This window comes from Papaver somniferum, chromosome 8 (assembly GCF_003573695.1).
Source record: "Papaver somniferum cultivar HN1 chromosome 8, ASM357369v1, whole genome shotgun sequence".
Taxonomy (NCBI): Eukaryota; Viridiplantae; Streptophyta; class Magnoliopsida; order Ranunculales; family Papaveraceae; genus Papaver; species Papaver somniferum.
Genome location: NC_039365.1, coordinates 124,117,602 through 124,137,317, shown reverse-complemented (window position 1 = coordinate 124,137,317; position 19,716 = coordinate 124,117,602).

Below are 19,716 nucleotides of genomic sequence, written 5' to 3'. Positions count from 1 at the left end.
ACTCATGTGAAATTGATAAAAAGATTTCTGGTGAGTTCGGCGTAGGTTCTAATTGTGAAAAGGTCATTCCTTGGTCATAAGAAAAAGATTTCAAAAAATTATATTAACCCTGAGTGTCATCATTACTATGATTATACTTCTGGTACATTTCACAAATATCAACCGGGAAAGTTGCATGAGAATCTCTCTGCATATCTTTCCACTTGGTAACAAGCTTGGCTCTACCCCATTTGTATATAACTTGAGATGGGGCAAGTAACGGTCGGATTATTTTTTGTGTGTTTGGGTTAATTTATTTTTTATCTTTTTTCCTTGAGAAAAATTCCTTGACAGGTTTTTTTTTCTCTCTTTCTACCAAAGGTTATTTAAAGTGGTGTAGTTTTTCTACTATCCCTTTATTGCACGGTACAGACCCTGTTAGTGTGCGAACCTTGGCTGTTGAACGGCTTAATAAATCCTACTTTTTTTTTTTGTGTGGAGCGGTTCATAAACGGGTCCAAGCCCATCTTTGGGTTTATAAGAAGCATGGTACGCGTACCTTTCTTCTTCCTCTCTTGTCCGCGTACGTGAACTTTTATAGGGTTCATGTACCATCTCCGTTAGAGTTCATCTATGGAGACTCAAAAGTGACTACGGGTTTTATTATTTTTGATGGAGAAAATCAAGTAAGTTCTTCCTTCTTCTTGTACTCTCAATTTATAGGTCTCATGGGAAATTTCAAGGGTTCAAAGAAGGCTTTAAAAACTTTGGATTTTTCATCATCTAGCATGACTATACCTCAAAATCAAGATTCTGTTAGAATTAGATTTGTCAATGATTCTAGTAGTAGGATCTTTGAAAGGATTTCTTCTAGTGGTTTTATTCTAGAAAAGAAATTGGATTTGGTTAGTGGTCATAAAGAAGATTTGGTTTGCTTTTAAAAATATAATATTGGAAACATCTTTAATGGTCTTGGTGAAGGTTTTGATACTCTTACAAGAATATTCTATGCTAACATCCATGATGTTGATCCCGAGGACATGAAATTCAAGACAGTGATAAATAGAGAAAGGATTCTTGTTAATATAGAATTGATTTCAAAGATTACTAAAATCCCTTTGGGCAATTTTCGCCTTCCAAGACCAAGTGGAGAAAGACCATCCTATGAAACCATTTATGATGGTCTTTATGGTAAGAATGTTGATTGGATTGAAGGAAAATTTCCTACCAATTGTCTTAGCTTCTCCTTGATGTCGTTTGGAAAATTTGGTATGTCTAATATTTGTCCCTCCACAATTGAGAATTCTTGGTGGAGTCGTAAGTTTGCGGAGTTAGTCTATTTCCTTGAATTGGGTACTCCAAGTCTCGATATTTGTGGATTCATCATTCTTCAAATGCTTTCGATGACATCTTCCAACAAGAAGTTAGGCTATCCTTGTTTGATTGAGCAGATTTGTAACACTCATTCCATTGCTGTTCGTCCTTGTATCTTCAAACGCATGGAGGAAAATGCAAGCAAGAGACAAATATGTGATATCATTGATGGTTCTTGTGATCCCACCACCTTGAATATTCTTCATCAAATTCACAAGGGTGTGTGTAAGATCAATTCTGAGGTAAAATGTGTGCAAGAACAACTTTGTGTGATTGCTACCAAGTTTCTCGAAATCAAGGAAGATATTGATAAGATTCAAGCCACTTTAATGATCGCCGATTATGAAGATGATGATTAATTTCTCTTGTTTTTATTTTGTCTAGGAAACTTCTTATGAGATTTTATTTTTGTGTTTTAAGAAGGATAACTAGGGTTTGGAAGCAATTATTGTGAGTACATATACCTATTTCCAACGATTTTCATCTTGCAATGTTTTTAGATTTATTTATTTAAATTCTAAAGTTTATTTGGAAGATGATATTGCAGTATTAATCTTTATGGTTTTATATATTGCAACTTGTTATGGGATATGTGTCTTTGCGTCCGTGAACTATGATTATCTCATATTTGCTCAAAAGTTAAGTCTATCATATGTCTTTATTGATAAAAGAAAGAATGAATTTTTGACAACAAAAGTTAAGCCTATTATGTCATTATACAAATATTGATGGAAGATAGGATGAACTTTTGGCTACAAATATTGAGTCTATTATACGTCTCTATGCAAATATTGCTGAAAAATAGAATGAACCTTTGAATATTCCGCAGTATTGGTGTCTTTCCCTGATCCACATCCTTGTGTAAATACTGTGCGGCTCCATAAGTTCTCTTATATGAGTATTTATGATTAAATTAATCATGGGTTCTCTTGTGGTTAATTTAATTGAGTATTTTGGATAAAAATTCATGTTTCACTTGATTTGTTATTGTCCAAAGAAATCCTTCTTTTCTTGTGAAAGTAAGGTCGCTCTTGTTGTTATTTCGGGAATGACATTTTATGGGGGAGAGTTCTTATTTGAACTTGTGATTAGTTGCCAAATCTTTGTGGGGAGTGCGGTTGTGGAATATTGTAGGAGTTTTCTTATATCTTTATAAACTCCTTGATGAATACACTAGTTTTGGCTATGTGAAATCATCGAAACAAAGTTGATATGTTCTCCTTTGGTCATGAAGTATCTCTATGGAAATTTCATTAGGATCCCACTAGTTTTCGTACCTTTGCCAATTTATATAGACAAAAAGGGGGAGAATTAATGTGTAGTTCACATTAAAAATACATATGGTTTACGGATTATTATGTAAGGGGGAGTGGTTTTCATGGGACATGAAGTATTGACTAAGGGATAGTGATACATATCACCATAGTATTGTTGTCAAAGTTATTGTCAGAGCATTGCTCGGTTGAACCCACCAAGCGTTGGTATGTCAAGTTTGGTTGTCATATTTTAGTGAATCAAAACTCATGTTAAGAGTTGCTTGATTATGTACTAGATTTAAACTTTGTATAGGTTAGCTTGAAAGCATTAGGATATGACACATTACAAGTATTGCGAAGTCTTGAAGATGTGAAGAAGCAAGGAGCTACAATGACAACAATCATCCTTCCACTTGAGGTTAGTGATATTTGACTTGAACTGTTTCATTCCCTAACGTATCTTTCAAGTCGTGCATATTGAAAACATAACTGCGAAGCATATATGAACTCTAGATAGACATAGTATTAAGGAATACAATACGAGGTTAATTGCTTAACTATTAGACTTTGTAGATAAGACATCGATATAATCATTAGAATGCTATTGTGATTATGTATGGGTATGAAGTGAGGATTTAATCCTAGGGAACAATGTTTACATGTGTTCTAAGGCAGTAAGTTCATAAACTTGTTTGTGGACCGAAAAGGAAATTGCCAGGAGTTATTGGTTTTGTTATTCATTGCATATCTTATGAACGACCAATATGTGCGATAGAGTATAACCGCTCACAACTTGTTGTGTTCTTGGTAGAGCTATTCACAAAGTCATGACTTTTGTATTGGTATAACTTTTATTAATAAAACCAATCTTAAGTAATCACCTGTGGTATGATCGGATTATGTCTGCCTTGGGGAAAGGGAACCGATCCTAGTAAGGGAAAGGGAACCGATCCTTGTAAGGGGTGCAATACATCAAGGGAACCGATCCTTGTACGGGGTGCAACAAGGTTTATAACAGAAAGGGGAACCGATCCTATGGACATGTGCAACACATATAAGTTAGATACCATATATATGTGGGGAACAGATCCTAGTACCTAGTCAACCGAATCTTTGGGAAGCTAGTGTGACTATGCGTAGTACTCACATGGAGGTAGAACCAAAACTGTTTTGGTAGAACAATAAACCCATGATTGTGATTGAATGTTGGTTTGATCAATCACATAGTTCTTGAAAGTCGGATGAACCAATTCTAAACTTGTTTGGAAGTGTGGCAAATCGGTTTCAAGGTTGTAAGTGTGAAAGAGAACTTACAAAGTAAAGATGTCGACAAACTTTTAACATGTGCTGTGAATGTTTATTTCTATAATTGTTCAAAGATATTCCTTAACGGCTAAGGGAAGAGAATCCCAGGATCGAAACATAAGTAAGTTAAGAATCTTTTAATTAAGGTTATTAATTTCACTTTGTAGGGAAATTATAGAATTAGTAATGTGCATTTACTAATTAGATTTTCCGAGATATTTCGATTGTTATTTTTGGACAGCATTACAAGGAATTATGAAAGTCGAATTTGTGCTTTAATGAATATCTTGAGAATATTTTCGGTTTTGGAAATTCCTTGGTGTCCAAAATTCATTGTCTATAAATACACGAAGTTTGCCTTTCAAGCAAACTAATCCTTCGTAACAACAAACTTCCTCTTTTGTCTTTGTTACTGGTGTAGCCGCCTATCGGAGAGGAGAGTAATCTAATTAGGTGAAATCTCTTACATCCGCTCGTTTTAAAGTCTTCTTTGGAATTGAGAAGCTCTAGCGCGACCCGTTGGTGGAAAACTAGATAATTGCGGTTTATCTTTGTTTTCGATTGATTTGATTGACTAATGATGGTTGTAATATGATTGCACCTAGTTTGTTTATTTTTGAGAATCTTCCCTGCTGATATAAGATTTACTCAAACTAGTTCAGAGTTTCGAAAGGAATCTTTAGACTGTTGTTAGTTCTAAAGACGATCTTGTGATAATCCATTGTTAACAGACTCAGTTCTGCGCGTGATTGATCACAAGAGATTCAAGTGATTGTGTGTAGGTTTTTATTGAAGATTTAAGAAGATTTGAAGACAAAGAAAATATTGAAGATCTGACTTGGGTTTTATAATCTTTGGTGTGCACAATACTTGTTTTGGTAAAAGAGGATCCAATTAATAATCGGTTTATCCTTGTGGTAGATTGGATTGATTAATTGAGTAGATCGGCATCAACACGGTTCTTCGGATTAAAGGTGTTGTTGGCTTAATCTTAATCGATTACCTTTGGGTGATTGAACATAAGATAGATCTATACCCGACGAAGGAGTTTATGTTAAGATAAATGGAAGAGCCTTTGTCCGTTTCATATCACTTGGTTGAATAGAGTTGATACCAAACAGATTTCTTGTTCCTTTACTATTTGGAATACAAACTAAAGGGATTGTTCCAAGTACGTGACTTATTCATAAGTCGGAGGCGTGGGAATACAGAAGGAACTAGGTGAACTATAGGGTTAGTTACTTGGTCTCAACTATTCGAAGTTAAGTGTATTTTTGTGTAGCGGCTTAATCCTGAGTATTCAATTCTGGACTAGGTTGCGGTTTCCTCGTTAACAAAATCTTGTTGTGTCATTTACTTTTATTTTTCGCATTATAATTGTTTTATTATAATTAAAGTAAATTACACAAACGTTAATTCCTATTTACTTGATAAGGAATCCTATTGTGTTTGGTTAAGTCCGAACCTTTATATCAAGTAAACATACTTCGTTGTTATATTGTCTCGATCTCGTATCCGTATACGATCACACGAAGTGTGAACCGATTAGTTGTATTGTCTCGACTCAGTCCATAGACAATCACTTTCGGAGAAAGGACTTATAGGTAGGAAAAGTTTTAGCTTGAGGTATATTTGGGTACCCTCGCCTTTTCAATTGGTATCAGAGCAGGCAAACACGAAAAGATCTAACAATATGTGTTTGGTGCGATCCAACCTATAAGAAGGAATCCAAAGGATGATTCAGTTAACGTAAGTCAAGATGATAAAACTTGTCTGGAAGATAACACCTTGTGTGAATCTAATGATCAAGCTGATCTCTACAATGTAGACTCAGGTGATTGGAAAACTTGCCTTAAAAAAGAACTTGATGAGATTTCTGAAGATGGTGATTCAGAAATTGATCAAGATGTTGAAGAAGATCTATCTGAATACTCTTCACTACTAGAGGCTGTCTCTACAAAGAAACTATCTTCTTCAGATGTGATTGGACTTTTTGCTCCTCTCAGCAGAGAAAACAGAAAATTGAGAATAGTCTTTTCTGGCTTCTTCTATGGATATCAGACTTCCAGATATCTTCTTAAATACTACAAAGAAAGTCTTCACTAAAAAATCCTTGAGTTTGAGAATCACAACAGGAAACATTTCTTGTTGAATAAAAAACTTCTTGAGACAAAAGCTTTGATTAATTCTCAACATTCAACGAGCAGTGTTCAGCATGAGTCTGATTCTATAAAAGGAAATCTTCTTGAAGATCAACTAGCTGATGCACTGAAAAAAATCAAGTTGCTAGATGAAGAAGTTGTGAGGCTGATAAGACTTAATGATATCACAATTAACTTGTCTTCCATGTTAGACGCAGGTAGATATCATGGAGACAAACGAGGATTAGGATATGATGGGATTGATACTTCATCAATCAACAAAGAAGTAAAATTTGTAAAGGCTGTCTGTCCGCCTACTCCTGAAGATCCACCAATACAAACTCCCGAAGATCCACCGGAACAAGTATGCTTACATGATTCACCCAAATGCTCAAGTAAGGCTCCACCAGAAAAGGTCTTCAAATACAAACTGAAGAAGATCCCAACTAATAAGCAGAATCATGATCAAAATTCTCATAAAGGTAAGTCTAAAAACTATACACCTTTCAATAAACATTGTTTTTATTGTAGAGAAAAAGGTCATAAGCAAAGGGAGTGTATGATTCGAAAGATGCATAATGCTCTATCGTTTGTTTCAAAAGAGCTAGATAACTTTTTCTTGAAAAAACTCTCAGATCACCATTGTCCAATAAGACAAACGAATTTTTACAAAAAATCAAAATCATATCCAAAAGGAAACAACCCTAAGAGGAGAAATAATGTAAAGGGTAATACCTATTTTAATAAAGATATGAGATCTGATGCTTCAAGGTGGAAAGATGAAAGGACTCATGAATTGAAGGATATTCATTCAGATCCTATCTACAAATTGATACCAAAATCTGAGAAGGTATCAAAAGGAAAGTCATCTAGAACAAAGCCTAAAAGGGACAACCCTGTTTTAATTATGAACAAAGATGACTACGAAGATCTAGTAGCTAGACTCAAACAGGATCTAGAGATATCCAGTGATATCAATGTGAAAACATCTTTTGATGATCCACTACAAAGTAGAAAAACAAGGGGGGGACCGAACAGTGTTCTAAAACCTCTCAGACCATAGTGGTTGTTTCCTCAATTTTGTAAGGAAAGAGTTGTTCTTCGGAATCAAAAAATACTTTTCATTTAGGGACTAAAATAAGAAATATAAATAGGTTCGATTATGACCATTTTGTAATATAGTATTACAATGCTTTATCCTTTTGAAGAAAAATAGGAAGACCTGACCGAAGAAGTTTTGCAAATAATCAGCTCTTGTATTACTCTGCCTCGTTCAAAAATTCTGTACATGATTCCTTTCATGGCAGAAGGAAAAGAAAGGTATGATGTTGTCTGTGACTTTTGTGTGGAAAAAATTCAAAGGACTCTCGAGTCTAGCTGCACATATTATGAGAAAATAATTTATGGAATCTGTTCCGATTATTGTTCTTTTCCTATCAAGACTACTCTCTCAACGATTTTTGCTCGAAATTTGTTTGAGGGAACAATGAAACTCATTGGAAGAAGAGATCTTCTCAAGGATGATCTTCTCTATGCTAAGACAAGTATCGCTGGATACAAAGACTCTATTACAAAATATAGATGGCCTGAAAACCTTGGAGAGTTGAAAAGAAATTTAGTTTTCTCCAAAGGGGAAGAAATAAAGACTGAGTTTCTTCTAAAAGAGTTCTCCGATAAGGCATACACTGCAAGAATGAGAACAGATTCTTATTTGAAACTGGGGTACATTATGTAAAGTCTATTATGAATAAAACTATTATGAATAAAATTATTTGATTAGTAATTTTTCTTGTGATAGTTTTTGGTTTACATAGCCTGTACATAATTGATTTTATCTTATTGCTATGTATGTTTATGGGATGTTTGATTTCGGTTTTACTACCTTTATATTCGATCTCATATATGGTGAACCCTCATGGTTTGGGTGACTTTTTGATTTAGCGGGATTAAGTTTTAGCCCTAGTAGGTAGGCTTTATCAAAGGATTATGAGGGGTTCTAATAGAAACAGTATGTGAAAAAGTCATAATATGTTGAGTCGGTTTTGGTTTAGCATAAAAGCATATGTGTTTCGAAGGTTTTCAACTTTTGCTTGCAATTGTTAAAACCGGTTTTCAACCTTTCTCTGGTAAAGTTTGAGGTGTGTTGTTATTCTTTTGTTTATGCATAAGGATGACAACGTGGTGGTATTTCGATATCAATTCTCCCTGGACGAAGATGCTATCATATTGGAGAAGTGGATGCGAAATTTGAGGTAACAATCTTGTTAGTTAATTATTTTCCTTTATAAGAAAAGTCTGAGTTTATATTATATATATTTGTTGCTTTTGCTTAGCAAAATTTAGGTTAAATTGATATTTATTCCATGGTGTGTGTTTCAATTGGTTCCTGTTAAGAAAAACTATTGTTATCTTGCTTTATTGTGTGGTATCAATCGTTTAGTCTTACAAAATTTCGGTACAATTGATGTATGTGTGATTCAATTGGTTCCGGTTAAGAAAAACTATTGTTATCTTTCTTTTGTATAGTTTCAATGGTTTAGGCTTACAAAATTACGGTGCTTTTAATGTCTATGTTGTTTCAATTGCTTCCAGTTGAGGTGAATAATTATGCAAGTTGATTTATGTTGGTTTGTATGAATTATTTATGGCTTAAGGAAATAACATGTGTACGGGATGAGTTGTTTAGTCCAATTCGATTCCGGATAAGAAACTAAGTTAATTCTGATCTTAGTTTGTCTTACCGAAGTGAGGTTTCGGTTATTCAAGTCTAATCGAATGCCTAAACAAAGAAATGCTAGTTAACTAACCTAGTATTTGGTTTGTTTAGAATTGAAAGGTCTAAGTTTAGGGTAATTAGAACCTGATGAGAAAAATGGATTTATCTTTATTTTGGTCTTATCGAATTAAGCGGTTGTTTTTGAACAATCGGTTTAGCAAAGGAACTAATGTGATTAGTTGTTTTTGGTTTGCTAAACTAAATGGGAAAAATTGTTTCGGGCTATTGTTTCCTTGGTAACATATAAAAATAAGACTACTTGTAGTTTCAGTTTTGATATTGGTCATCAGAATATGATGTGTGGAACCCTCGTGCCCAACTCTACAGGTCTACAAGTCTATTCTGAGATTTGTAAGATTCTTTTCGTGTTGTCCTTTATTTTTTCGTTTCTTTGTCATTTTTGTGACAAAAAGGGGGAGAAATATATGGATTAAACAAGTGATACTGGCATTGATTTTATATTAATTGGTATCACTAAGGAAAAGAACATTGGTACTTGAATGTTTTATCTAACGAAAGAGTGAAAGCACAGATTAAGAGGGAGTAACATGTCATATTGACTGGTATAACAAAGACGAGTGGATTGAATATCTACCTATCTTCCTTAGGGGGAGTATTATCTTTGTTATTATAATGTCAACATCGGCATTTTCAAGGATTGAATGTAAGCAGTTTTACTGTGCTGTTGAATCGGGAATCAACCGGAGTGTAATGAATTCTTGTAATTTGTTTATCCAAATGATGTAAGAGTTTTGTCACTAAAATTGACAAAGGGGGAGATTGTTAGAGCATTTCTCGGTTTAACCCACCAAGCGTTGGTATGTCAAGTTTGGTTGTCGTATTTTAATGAATCAAAACTCATGTTAAGAGTCGCTTGATTATGTACTAGAGTTAAACTTCGTATAGGTTAGCTTGAAAGCATTAGGATATGAGACATTACAAGTATTGAGAAGTCTTTAAGATGTGAAGAAGCAAGGAGCTACAATGACAACAATCATCCTTCCACTTGAGGTTAGTGATATTTGATTTGAACTGTTTCATTCGCTAACGTATCTTTCAAGTCGTGCATATTGAAAACATAAATGCGAAGCATATATGAACTCTAGATAGACATAGTATTAAGGAATACAATACGAGGTTTATTGCTTAACCATTAAACTTTGTAGATAAGACATCGCCATAATCATGCGAATGCTATTGTGATTATGTATGGGTATGAGGTGAGGATTTTATCCTAGGGAACAATGTTTACATGTGTTCTAAGGAAGTAAGTTCATAAACTTGTTTGTGGACTGAAAAGGAAATTGCCAGGAGTTATTGGTTTTGTTATTCATTGTATATCTTATGAACAACCAATATGTGTCATAGAGTATAACCGCTCACAACTTGTTGTGTTCTTGGTAGAACTATACAAAAAGTCCTGACTTTTGTATTGGTATAAATTTTATTAGTAAAACCAATCTTAAGTAATCACCTGTGGTATGATCGGATTATGTCTGCCTTGGGGAAAGGGAACCGATCCTAGTAATGGAAAGGGAACCGACCCTTGTAAGGGAAAGGGAACCGATCCTTGTAAGGGGTGCAGTACATCAAGGGAACCGATTCTTGTATGGGGTGTAGCAAGGTTTATAGCAGAAAGGGGAACCGATCCTATGGACATGTGCAACACATATAAGTTAGATACCATATATATGTGGGGAACCGATCCTAGTACCTAGTCAACCGAATCTTTGGGAAGCTAGTGTGACTATGCGTAGTACTCACATGGAGGTAGCACCGAAACTTGTTTTGGTAGAACCGTAAACCCATGATTGTGATTGAATGTTGGTTTGATCAATCACATAGTTCTTGAAAGTCAGATGAACCAATTCTAAACTTGTTTGGAAGTGTGGCAAATCGGTTTCAAGGTTGTAAGTGTGAAAGAGAACTTACAAAGTAAAGATGTCGACAAACTTTGAACACGTGTTGTGAATGTTTATTTCTATAATTGTTCAAAGATATTCCTTTACGGCTAAGGGAAGAGAATCCCAGGATCGAAACATAAGTAAGATAAGAATCTATTAATTAAGGTTATTAATTTCACTTTGTAGGGAAATTATAGAATTAGTAATGTGCATTTACTAATTAAATTGTCCAAGAGATTTCGATTGTTATCTTTGGACAGAGCATTTCCAGGAATTCTGGAAACTGAATTTGTGTTTTATGAATATCTTGAGAATATTTTCGGTTTTGGAAATTCCTTGGTGTCCAAACTTCCTTGTCTATAAATACACGAAGTTTGCCTTTCTAGCAAACTAATCCTTCGTAGCAACAGACTTCCTCTTTTTTCTTTGTTACTGGTGTAGCCGCCTATCAGAGAGGAGAGTAATCTAATTAGGTGAAATCTCTTACGTCCGCTTGTTTTAAAGTCTTCTTTGGGATTGAGAAGATCTAGCGCGACCCGTTGGTGGGAAACTAGATAATTGCTGGTTATCTTTGTTTTCTATTGATTTGATTGACTAACGGTGGTTGAAATCTGATTTCACCTAGTTTGTTTATTCTTGAGAATCTTCTCTTCTGATATAAGATTCACTCAAACTAGTTCAGAGTTTCGACAGGGATATTTAGACTGTTGTTAGTTCTAAATACGATCTTGTGATAATCCATTGTTAACAGACTCCGTTCTGTGCGTGATTGATCACAAGAGATTCAAGTGAATGTGTGTAGGTTTTTATTGAAGATTTAAGAAGATTTGAAGACAAAGAAGATATTGAAGATCTGACTTGGGTTTTATTATTTTTGGTGTGCACAATACTTGTTTGGGTAAAAGAGGATCCAATTAATAATCGGTTTATCCTTGTGGTAGATTGGATTGATTAATTGAGTAGATCGGCATCAACACGGTTCTTCAGATTAAATTTGTTATTGTCTTAATCTTAATCGATTACCTTTGGGTGATTGATTATAAGATCTATACCCGACGAACGAGTTTATGTTAAGATAAACGGAAGAGCCTTTGTCCGACTCATATCACTTGGTTGAATAGAGTTGATACCAAACAGATTTCTTGTTCCTTTACTGTTTGGAATACAAATCAAAAGGATTGTTCCAAGTACGTGACTTATTCATAAGTTGGAGGTGTGGGAATACAGACGGAACTAGGTGAACTATAGGGTTAGTTACTTGGTCTCAACTATATGAAGTTAAGTGTAATTTTGTGTATCGGCTTAATCCTGAGAGTATTCAATCATGGACTAGGTCCCGGGATTTTTCTGCATTTGCGGTTTCCTTGTTAACAAAATCTTTTTATGTCATTTACTTTTATTTTCCGCATTATAATTGTTTTATTATAATTAAAGTAAATCACACAAACGTTAATTCCTATTTACTTGATAAGCAATCCTATTGTGTTTGGTTAAGTCCGAACCTATATATCAAGTAAACATACTTCATTGTTGTATTGTCTCGATCTCGTATCCGTAGACGATCACACGAAGTGTGAACCGATTAGTTGTATTGTCTCGACTCAGTCCATAGATAATCACTTTCGGAGAAAGGATTTATAGGTAGGAAAAGTTTTAGCTTGAGGTATATTTGGGTACCCTCGCCTTTTCAGTTGTGATACAATTGGACTTTGATGCTGCGTAATAATACTATGACACTGTATAACAATGATTGAGAGCAACTATTTTCTCATTGTTATAGCTACGGATCTTCAAAAACTATGATGCTGAGTTGAACACGTTCAGAATCACTGGAGTACTTGGAAGTGACGAATATTTTGAGTAATGTTGAAGAACCAAGGAAATCAAACATTTGGATTGAGAACTACAAAGTTTATTTATTTTGTAATCAATATGTATTGATAGTTTGTCACTAAAATTGACAAAGGGGGAGATTGTTAGAGCATTGCTCGGTCGAACTCGCAAGCGTTGCTATCTCAAGCTTGTTTGTCAAGTTTAGTTTCAAAAATTACAAGTCTTGATTTCTAGTCTACTTATAGCTAAGTCTCGGATTAGGAGAGAAAATGTAGTTGAGCATTAGACTTCGCGACGTTCATCAATTGAAGACGAAGAACTACTAAGGGGAGCTTCTGGAACTTCATCAACAAAAGGTATGTGGAGACTTGAACTCATCTATCACTCAAAATTATATCTACTGTATCTCCTATTTGAGACAAAAGTCGTAGAGCTATATAGACTTCAATTATGCACATTTGATATTTCGAGTTGAATTTAACCCGCTTACATATTTCTCGAAATATGTGTTGGTAAGCTTTCTCTTTAACCAAGTTCATCTTATATTCTTGACGAAAGTCAAAAGATGATCATGTGAAAATCGCCTTGTAACATCTTACATGATTTGTGTGAGACAGTCATTTGATGTAGACTCGGAATGTTTCGTATTGATCATTCAATCACTTGAAAATTGCTTTGAATCTAATAGTTTGTGTGAGACAGCTATTGTCGTCTTCCGAGAATGTTCCAGTGATTGAAATGGAGTTTAGAACAATTGGATATAAGCATAATATGCATACTTGTATATATGTAATCCAAGTCCGGGAACCATAGTATGCATACCCGTATGCGTACTGGTTGGTTTAGTGAAAGTCCGGGATCCTTGGCGTGAAGTTCAGGTCCGGGAATTTCTGCTGAGTTTGGAAGGTATACGTACCCGTTCCCATACTGGCGAACCCAGACTTAGTCCGTGTACTTAGGTATACGTACCCGTATGCATACCTGGGTAAGTTAAGTTCTAAAATTGGTTTGTTCATGAACTAATATATTTATATATTAAGGAATTCAATCTTTTGCAAACCGTGGTTATAATGTTCATGACTTGATTCGAGTGAATCAAAATCGATTTTGCTTCAGTTGTGTCTTGTATACTTCTATGAGAATATGAACAATTGAACAACTCTAGAACTAGTTTCATTCGAGTCATTTGAACTAGTTAATGGTTAAGATGAATGAGGTTGATATGAAAGTGTTCATATGGCTAACTTCGGTTAACTATTATTGGGTTAACAAAGGTGTACACGTTTGGGTACGATTACTCATATCTAAATGAAATCACTTTTCATTTGTATGTAACAAGCTAAGTTCGATCTAACGGTTGAAAGATATTAGCTTGAGTCTAATAAGGTTTTCATCTAACGATGAATATTGAATGCTTTGTTACCAAGGTAGCATTGATTGTAAACCCTGACTTGAAGACTATATAAAGGAGAACTCTAGTAACTGGGAAAACTAAACTCCACACCTCCTGTGTGATAGTAGTTGCGACTAGAGTCGTTTCTCCTTTAACCTTAGATTTTTCACGATACCCTGTAGGTTAACGACTTGAAGACTTCATTGGGATTGTGAAGCCAGACCCAACTATTTTCTATGTAATTACGTGTTTTGATCTTGTTGTTTTCTATCGTGACTGAGTACTATCTTCTCTAAGATTTGCTCGAGATTTAATCTCCTATAGGCAAGATAAAAAATAGTTACAAGCATCTTCGTCTCATCGTTTGTGATTCCACAATATCTTGTTTCGATACGATACGATTAAGATTATTGTGAGGTGATTGATATTTTTAGGTTGTTCTTCGGGAATATAAGTCCGGCATATCAATTGGTTCCTGTTCACCTTGATTTATGAAAAGACAGAACAAAACTCATAGGTTTATCTGTGGGAGACAAATTTATCTATTCAATAGACTCTTCTGTGTGAGACAGATTGGTTTATCAAGTCTTTGACTTTGAGTCATAGCAACACTTAGTTGTGGGTGAGATCAGCTAAGTAAATCAAGTGCGCAAAATCCGGCGTGGTTCTAGAGGCGCAAGGAACGCGACTGTACCTTGATCAATGTCAGACTGGTTAGGGCTCCACTACGTTCCAGTCTGAAGTTAACTTGGATTATGATAGTGTTTGTAGCGGCTTAATACAGTGTGGTGTTCAAACTGGACTAGCTCCCACGGTTTTTCTTCATTTTCGGTTTCCTCGTTAACAAAACTTCAGGTGTTTGTGTTAATTCTTTTCCGCATTATATTTGTTTATATAATTAAACTATCACAGGTTGTGCGTAAGTTCAATCAATTGTGAATCCAACCTTTGGTTCTTGATTAAATTGATTGACACTTGGATATTGGTTTTTGATACCGTCCAAGTTTTTTCTTATATTCAATCGGGATCGCAAATTCCTATTTGTTTGATTGCGGATTGAATTGAGAAATCGGGATATAACTCTTTGATATAGTTTTCGTAAGATTGAGTCTGACTGTCTAGTTGATTCTTTTGAAAGTATATTGGAGTTAGTCCATACAGATTGCTAAATGAAATATTGGGTGTGGTTGTTAGACCCCCGCTTTTTCAGTGTGAATTACAAAATAATTCTCCCCCTTTTTGTCAATATAAATTGGCAAAGGTACGAAAATTAACGGGATCATAATGAAATTCTCATAGAGATACTTCATGACTAAAATAGAACATATAACCTTGGTTTCAATGATTTCACATAGTTGAAACCTAGTGTATTCATAGAGGAGTTTATAAAGATACACGAAAACTCCTACGATATTCCACAGCCGCATTCCCAACAATGATTTGACAATTAAGTACAAGTTCAATTAAGAACTCTCTCCCATAAATGTCATTCCCAAAAGAACAACAAGAGCGACCTTACTTTTACTAGAAAAGAAGGATTTCTTTAAACATTAAAAAATCACATGAAACATGAATTTGTATCCAGTAAACTCAAGTAAATTAACCACAAAGGAACCTTAATGATTAATTTAATCGGAAATGCTCATCATAAGAAAACTTGCGGAGCCATACAGTACTTTCACATAAAAGTGGATCAGGGAAAGATCAATACTGCAGAATACTCAAAAGTTCATTCTATATTTTATCAATATTTACTAATGACATAATTGACTTAACTCTTGACATATATGGGACAATCACAGTTCACAGACGTAACCACACATATCCCATAACATTTTTTGCAATATATAAAACCAGTAAAGATTAATACTGCAAAATCATCTTCCAAATAACTTAGAATTTAAAAAAATAAATCTAAAACATTGCAAGATGAAAATAATTGGCAATAGCTATGTGTAATCACAATATTCCAAACCCTAGTTATCCTTTTTAAAAACACAAGAATAAGTTCTCATAAGAAGTTTCCTAGACAAACAAGAACTAAAAAAAAACTTTAGACATAACCAGCAACCAGGGATCGAACAAAAACAAGTTCACAGTCGCTTTCTTCGGTTTAGTCTTCAGAAACTCAAGATTCTTTGTTGCAATTTCAAGTTGACCACGAACAACCTCAAAATCTCGAAGAAGATTTCCAACCAATTGAGATGACATCCTAACTGGAAGATCGTTTTCATGGTCTACTGCATGATAGCAGGTTATGAAAACATGGTTCTCGTGAAACTCAATGACTCTGCCCTCTTCAACTTTGTCTTCCTTTTTGCATCCATCCATCCATTGTGCACTCCATAATATCACAAGAGAGATATTGATGTTACAGAACGAGCATATATCATAAGAAAGAATCCATGATATACATATATATATACGATATTTTCATAGGAAACTTTAGGGTTACTCGTTTACGTTCGGTAAAGGTTCGGGTGCACGTACGTTCGTGGTTATGAACCAAATTCAAAACCAAGGAACCAATGGAGCCTATTTATAAAAGTATGTTTTGATAACATAAAAAACAAGTTCTAAAAATATAACATAACATCTTAGCTTAGAAATAAAGCAAAAGGTAATTGTTGATAGTCAACTGTCATTAAGGAAAAACAGAATGAAGATTTTCAAAGTGAACAACAAAGAGAATTTTCTCAAGAGTTATTGATCATTTATATTACATCATGTAATAATTAACCGGAGCAGGGTGATAGACACATTTTTGTGTCTGAATTGTCCTCAGTGTCTCTATTGCTAGTGCTTGATTTTGTACTTATTATGGTGTTTTTATGTTTGTGTAGGTGTTTTTGGAGAAATACACTTGTGTGGAAAAAGTTGCTCAAAAAGTGTTATTTGGACCCCTGGAGGACATTTGCTATACGGACCCCAGATTTGGCTAAGGGACACCCAAGGTTATGCGTAGCCCAAATTCATCCTCAGCACCCATCTGCTATTCGCACCCCAGAAAAGGACAGGGGCACTTCATCTTCAACATTTCAAAAATAAAAAATGGCTGGAAAAATATTCACTTCACTGGCAGAATTTCGATCGGATTTTGGAGGAGTTTTTGTGCGATTCAATCGCTGAAACTTCATGGGTAGATGTGACTTGTTAGAACAAAGCTGTTATGGGTGTTTGTTTCAATCAAATTTGGCTAGATAACCCAAGATATGAAATCAGAGCATCACGGGTTGGTTTTCCATTCCGAGTCCTGATTGAGTGACCAAGGGATTTTCGCGTGGCTGCTGCATGTTGGAACACTTCTGGACAATGACTGGATGCGTTGAGAGTAATTTGGCGTGAGGAAACAACGTGAGAAGCTAAATCAGGGAAGAAAATATTCCCTGAATATTTTTCATCAAGGCCGAGTTAAGAGAGAGTTATCTTGAGTTATAGCGAGATTTCTTGGTGCTACTGGATATATAAAGGGTTCTTGTGTTAAAGAATAAAGGATGGAGAGTTTGGGAGAGGCGGAGAGCAACAACAGAAGAGAAAAAAAATCGCACCAGAGAACCACCATTTCTACTGCTGCTGAAGAACACAAAGAACAAAAGACCACCATAGGCAGTCGTTTATCAACAGTGACAACGACAGCCACACGAGGGTCGCAAAGATACAACAACATCAGTTCCTTTTTATCGTTCTTTGTAACAGTGTTTTGCAACAATTATATGATTATTTGCCTTGATAAATAAATAGATAAAATGGTTTTTGTTAAACAATTGTTATTTCAATTGATGGAGCATGCTAGCCTAGGGTTTTGATGTCCCATACTTTCAATTTACAATTGTTATTTCTAAAAAATCAACTTTTGCAATATTAAGAATCAACTTGAATGAAGGATTTGCATAATTATAATTAGAAAATATAAATCACTTTGATATTGGTAATTAGTGGAACCCATAGCCCCAGTCTTCTCCATATTTTTCATATCACTTTTATTTAAGTTTCCTATATTTTTTATTTAAATTAAGTCTAAAATATGCTTTCACAAGTCTTGAACGAATCTTATCACTACAACAACTTTGAAAACACATCAATTTTTGGCGCCGCCGACGCTGACTTGTCTTTAGGCTAGAGTTTTTAGATTTTTTTTTAGGTTTTTATTTTATCTGTTATTCTTTACGTTTTTGGGTTTTTGTCTTTTTCTTACAGAATTCGGAATTTGGAGTGGAAGAAAATTTTGCCAAAGCTTTTGGTGAATACTTAAAGACTTCGAGTGAAAGGCAAAGCGAAAGAAGAAGATTTTTTTTTTTATTTTATAAAAAAAAAGAAAAAAAAAAGAGAGACATTTTTATTTTGGTAGATTTTTATTTTTTTTAGACTTTCTTTTTCTTTGGCACTTTATATTTTTGGACTTAGGACTTTAAATTTCGGGACATTATTTTTTAAACCCTACGGAAGGGTAGTTTAAATATAAACTGTTTGCAGAGAAGGACGGTGATTATGATATCACCTCGGCCCCTCGGGTTCGTACATGACATAGGAGTCGTGGCCCGAGTCGACTACAAAGGTTCATCCCCCGTCTGGTACGGGAGGTAAGTTTATTGAAACACTCGCGAATCCCTTGTCAGCGAGTTACGGTCTTCCTTCCTATGCATATATGTTGAGGACTTGAAAACGGCTGCTTTAATTTCCTAGTAAAGGGCAAGGACTGGTCATACAAGATAAGGGTTCGGATTTCATCACCGTTCTCTTCTTGCACGCCTTAGGAAAACGACACCAAACGCGAACCTAAGCCTAAAATTTTGACTAGAACGAGATCGATAGGTTAACGAGCTTAACACGAAAGTCATTCGAAAAATATTGGTTACTCTTTTAAGCATACTTCGAAGTTCTTGACGGTTTATGTAAGTTGAATGCGTGACTGCGCCGCCTTGTAATACCGGTGAGGCCTTGGGTATCAAAGCTCCACCGAGACTCCCTCGCCTCTATTCAACTTACTTTAACTCGGATTGATTCCAGAGGGGTTTGCCTAAATTGTAACGAATTCCCGTTCGAAGGATTAGAAGCTGGTCAAGAAACAATCTAAGTGGAGCCATCATGCTTTTTGTTTGCTAGAAATCAGTAGGTTTGCTGTGGTGTAGTCAGCCTTGTTTGTGTTTGCATAGAACATCCCTTCCTTTTTAGGACTTTTCTTTTTGATTTTGTTTTTCTAGTGTATGCCCGAAGTTTTTAAACGGGCTTGGAAAAGAAACAATCTAGGTCGTTTGATTAGTGACAAACCTAGTAGTTCTTCTTGTGAAGGCGGGGAGCTCGAAGACTCTTCTTTTGAGAGCCCCGTTTTTGGAAACTTCAGTTTTGAGAATCTGTCTCTTCGTGAGGAAAGTACCCCTAGTACTCCTAGTACTTTGGTAGTTCCATAAATGGCAACTTTGTAAGCTTTTCTAAACCCAACTAGGACCTCTCGTCCGTCTTGTATCAAGTTAGTTGAAACCGAGGCAAATTATGAACTGAAACCTGGGACTTTACAGATGCTCCCAATTTTTTTAGGGAAGGATAATGAGAACCCCTATTTTCATGTTAGGGAATTTGAGGAAGTTTTTAGTACTCTGAAAATCAAAAACCTAAGTGATGATGGGTTGAAACTTAGGTTATTCCCCTTTTTCTTAAAAGATAAATCCAAATCTTGGTTGTATAGTTTGGACTCTGAGTCAATTGAAACCTATGACCAACTTACTTCTGCCTTTATACATAAGTTTTTCCCAAGGCA